The sequence below is a fragment of the Gekko japonicus genome, unplaced genomic scaffold (assembly GCF_001447785.1).
Source record: "Gekko japonicus isolate JY-2015 unplaced genomic scaffold, Gekko_japonicus_V1.1 scaffold470, whole genome shotgun sequence".
Lineage (NCBI taxonomy): Eukaryota > Metazoa > Chordata > Lepidosauria > Squamata > Gekkonidae > Gekko > Gekko japonicus.
In genome coordinates this window covers 12608-18034 of record NW_015174856.1, presented here as the reverse complement: position 1 = coordinate 18034, position 5427 = coordinate 12608, and positions in this window count along the sequence as shown.

Sequence of the window (5427 nt, the reverse complement as noted above, 5' to 3'; positions counted from 1 at the left end):
TACCTGCTGAGTCCTTCCGCGCCCCCCCTCCGCCCGCCCAATGCTGCCCTCCACAGGATCCACCCCCCCAATCTCCAGGTATTTCCCTCCTTAGAGCTGGCAACCCTACTTTCCCCTCAGTGCCTGTTGGTAGGCAACTAAGCTTGGTCCTGTCACCTATTTTGGCCTTTGAGAGAAAACACATTGGGGCCAGTCCTGATAGGGTTGCCAACTCCAGATGGGAAATTCCTGGAGATTTGAGGGATGGAGCCGGAAGAGGGTGAGGTTTCCCCCAAAACTCCAGGTATTTCCCTCCTTCGAGCTGGCAACCCTACTTTCCCCTCAGTGCCTGTTGGTAGGCAACTTAGCTTGGTCCTGTCACCTACTTTGGCCTTTGGGAGAAAACACATTGGGGCCAGTCCTGATAGCGTTGCCAACTCCAGATGGTAAATTCCTGGAGATTTGAGGGATGGAGCCTGAAGAGGGTGAGGTTTGAGGAGGGGTGGGACCTCAGACAGGTACACTGCCATAGACTCCACCCTCCAAACCAGTCAGTCCTTCATGGGGAAGCATTGTTGCCAATCTCCAGGTGAGGGCTGGAGACCACTCAGAATTACAACTGCTCTGCAGAAGGGCGGGCAGAAGTCAGCTGAAGTCAAAGGGGCAGATAATGGTAGGTTGATAGCTGGGAAGGAGATGGGGTTGCCAACTCCAGGCTGGCAAATTCCTGGGGTTTTGAGGGGTGGAGCCTGGGGAGGGTGGGGTTTGCGGAGGGGTGGGACCTCAGACAGGTAGAATGCCATAGACTCCACCCTCCAAACCAGCCATTTCGTCCTGGGTAACAATTGCTGCCAATCTCCAGGTGAGGGCTAGAGATCACTCAAAATTACAACTGCTCTTCAGGTAGCAAAGATCAGTTCCTCTGGAGAAAACAGTGGACTCTGTCATTATACCCTGCTGAGGTTGCCACAGCAAATTAACACTGTATGCCCAAAGCCAGAGCACTCTCCCAGAGCCTCTTTCTAGATCTCGTTGTATTTATTTCCACAACGGGCCTTATTCCTAGTGTATAGATAAGTATGTTTATAATTAAGTTAATAAAATGGAACTGTCCTGAATTGGATTGCCTCCTTATGAGCTATTTGTAAGAACTAGACCTCAGAGCCAGTCAGTATTACTGAATATCTCTATGTATCTGTATTTATTGTATGTTGTGGAGATTTTGTTGAGATGTTATGGCCTAATGGCTACATCAATAAATCATTTACTTACTTACTTACTTACTTACTTACCATGTAACTGTGTACAGAGGCTAGGAGTAAGAGAGAACACAACTTACACAGTTCATATGTACTAATGGTGACTGCCATCTCTTTGATCATGACTATACTTTTTCCAGTGGCTGTGATCACAGAGAGAGCTGTGAGCTGACCTTTCTACATATGGCTATCTACTTGTATACACAACTGCATGAATAATTCCTGGTGCTGATTGGCCTCCATTTGCATTTATTCCTAGAATACAGTTATCTGTTGCTTTGGAACCTATTGCTGTCCTTTGGATGTTAATGCTGAAAGCAGTAGGGGAAAACAACTGACTTCAACATTTTGCTTCAGCCTCTATGTTCTCAAAGGAACAAATACTGAATCACTAGTAATTTTCCAGAATTAGTAACCATCGTACAAATCTTGGTACTGAGTCTTATTGTGCTCTTCCCTTCACCACTGTACTTCTTTGCTGCATGTTTCTTTGTTATGGTCTAACAATGTGATGTGTATGAGGGTGTTTTCGAACATAATAGATGTTACTTTCTGAAACATCTCTGCAACATAATAAAGGGGTACCAAAAATGGTGGTCCAACTAGAGAAGTTTAAAGAAAGTGCTTAAACATTAAATCCATTCAGTTATGTGTTTCACTGGTTTACCATCCATATCCTTCAACATTAATGTAATGTCTAACTGTATGGAATGTAATTCCATAATGTAAACTGTATGGAACAGAAATATACCTTGCTGCTCCAAAGACCTTGCAAATGTAATGAACAGTGGCAAATGCACACATGTACAAAGAGGCGCATTCCAGTTCATGGATTCCCTTACCCTTTATCTTCCCTGATATAGGTGAATGATCCCATTCACTTTTATATAGAAAGGCTCTACAGTCGGGATCAATGCTACAGTGGGGTCCAAACCTATCCATCCTTCGTGACATTGTGTGACCTGGCCTTAAATGTCAGGAACAAGGGAGGTGGGCCAATGTATATCCATGTAGATCACCCAGGATCATATTGTACCCATGTGCTCCTGGCCTTCCCATCCATCATAACAAACACTCTTCTAGACCAGAAATCAAGTTCATGTATAAATAAAATTCACAGATACATACCATAACTGCATAAGCACATTTCTTTTTCTCTTTTCTTGCTCTAGCAGCCTTCTTCCCTGACTAAATAGCTTTTTTAACTGGGAGTGAGGTCAAAAGAAAAGTGAAATCCTTGTTTAAATCAGCCAAAAAATAAAAAAGAGGTGGGTGTATGGTAAGCTGTCTTTAAACGCCCAGCATTTAAGTTGCAGTGCCTTGAATGGCCATTTCAATTTCATATGAATTCCGTCATGAGTCTGCTGCACCAATTGATCAGTGAAGCCTAACAGTTAATCTAACCAGGAACCTTGTGGTACCGATATATTTTTGCTGCAGAAAAGTAACATGGCCGCCCTTGGCATAATGGCTAATATGTATCCATCATATATAACTAGTCATTTTCCATTCCAGACTTTCCCTCTTAGGTGCCACTGATAACCTCCTCTAATTCTCTCTCCAAAAACAGGTAGATTTATTTGAAGGGCCTGGCTGCACACTTATTTCTGTCTGTGGTTTTTGCCAGACATCCATCTGAAACCATATGCCAGCTGATAATAGAAAAATCCTGATGGCATATTTCATAATCAAAATAGTGGTAACTCAAAGGAAACAGGAGATCAGCTTGCCGTTAGGCTACCAGGGTGGGGGTGGAGGTACTCAGAATAACTCTGTGGTGAGAGGATAACCATGCAGTTCTATGTAAAGCCAAGATGTTCCCATCTCAGCCCACTGAAATCAGTGGGTTTAGATTTGGAATCACTCTTAGGATTGTACTGCTCGTCTCTCCAAACTGGTTGGGTGCCTGAATTAAGTGACGTCTGTCACTGTTGCTCTGTGTCGTCTATGAACTGCATTTAGAATGTGTCTGAAGAGCCAGTGCTGACCTACACTGTTCTGTTTTGCAGACGTTTCCTCTCCCCCGTTCCCCACCCCCAAGGGATCTGATTGCCAAGTCACTTGCTGGGTCCAATTGTGCTTTTCTGCCTGCAGTCAGCCTCCTCTTTCTCCTCATGCTGTATTTGTTCAGCGGCACCACAATCCAGGCTGGTGACATCCCCGTTCCTTAACAGAATGAATCAGAGGGAAGAGGCTGGTTATAAACGAGAGAGGAGCTTCTATTTCTGCAGAATTGCTTGGCAACTGCCAAAGCAGCCAGGGAAGGGAAAGGAAAGAGTTGGCAGCAAGCGGGGCTTTTGAGGAACACATGAAGCTGCCTTGTTCAGAACCAGGCCACTGGCCCATCTAGCTCAAGATTGTGGCAGCAATTCTCCAGGGCCTTAGATGGAGAAAGGCCTCCCCTGACACCCACAACTCAAGATCCCTTGAAATGGAGATGCCAGGGACTGAGCCAGGGACCTTCTGCATATAAAGGGTGCTGTACTTCTGAGCCTCCCCAAAGGATTTTGGGTGCTCTTCTAGTACCTGTTGGCCCCAGAAAGCCACATTTGCTCACCCTCCCTTATACAAAGAACATTCTCCTTTTTATATTATATTTTGGTGGGTGCAGTATATGTACAGAGAAAGCTTGTTTATGGACAGATCCTGTGTGCTACGAGCTAGACCCAATAAGGCCATGTTGTTGACTCTAATTGACTCTCTTCTGCTATTTTTGGGAAGAAAAGCGGGATTCAAATGATTGAATAAAGATAAATGTTCATCCATCTGACGGAAAAGGCTCTGGATCCTAAGCAGGCTTTCTCCATTGGGGGAAGGAGGGAAGTAGCTGGATTCAACTTACAAGGAGGGAGTTATTGGTTCCCACTGAATGTCCCTGTGCTCTGTGCTTACATTGCACCCCCTTGCAGGAACCCTTTCAGTGAGTGCTGGCAACCCAGGGTCAAGGACTGAGAGGAGGTGTTTTGATCTCACCAGAAGAGTGCCTCCAAATGTGATGCTTGACCTTCTCCATAGGAATAACTGGCAGCCAGGCACTCATCTGGAAAAACACCTGCAGGGCTGCACTTGGGGATACCGTTGAGATGACCTGCTTCCTGTCCTGGGATACTTCGATGACCTGAGCCATGAAAATCATATATATTATTTTATTTTCAACACAGACATAACAAACATTAAAAAAAACAAAAACAAAAAAAGATACACATCAAAAACCATCACCACCCTCCCCATCCCCTCACCACCACCCTCCCTAATAACATACCTCCACACTAAATCCACACACCATACACAACACAACAACACAGCAGAACTCCTCCCTCAATCTCTTCACTTTTTGTCTATCCATTCGTATACTGGTGACCATACATTCTCAAATAATGTACTGGTATTCCCGTTAACTTTTTGTGTTAAATTATCCATCTCTGCTATGTCTATTATTTTGTTTATCAATTGCCCTTTGGTAGGTACCTGCTCATTCTTCCACTCCTTCACAAGTGTTATTCTGGCTGCTGTTAGTAGATGTAAAATCAGATATTTTTCCTTTTTTTCCCCATACATCAGGAAAGATGTTCAGCAAGAATACTTCAGGATCAAGCGGGATTTGTTTTTTCGTTATTTGCCAAATCACCTTCTGTACCTCTTTCCAATATGAGTTTACTTCTTTACAAGACCACCATACATGGTAGTATGTACCAAGATGTATCTTGCACTTCCAACACTTCCCATCAAGGCCAACATAGAACTTTGCCAACCGTTCAGGGGGCAAGTACCATCTATGTACCACTTTAAAAAGATTTTCTTTTAAAGCCACTGCTTTTAACCATCTGGTGTTTCTCCAGATTTTCCCCCACTTTGATTTATCAAGGCCATGACCCAAATTGTCCTCCCACCTTTTCTTATATTCTTCCGAGATCTTTCCTTGCATATCTTGCCTTAAAAGGAAGGAGTATAATTTACCGATAATCTTAACATCGTCTCCTAACAAGATTTTATCTAGCTCTGGTCTCCCTTTGATAAAGCCTATTTTCCTGTCTTTGGCAAGCTTGGAGATTACTTGGTTTCTTTCCCACCATGTAAGGTGTATATTTTGGGCATCAAGATCTTCTTGCGGTTTCAGTTCATTGTTACTGTCAAGTAAACGATCATATGTTACAGCCTGAGCCTCTGACATCAAACTTGGTAACACTAT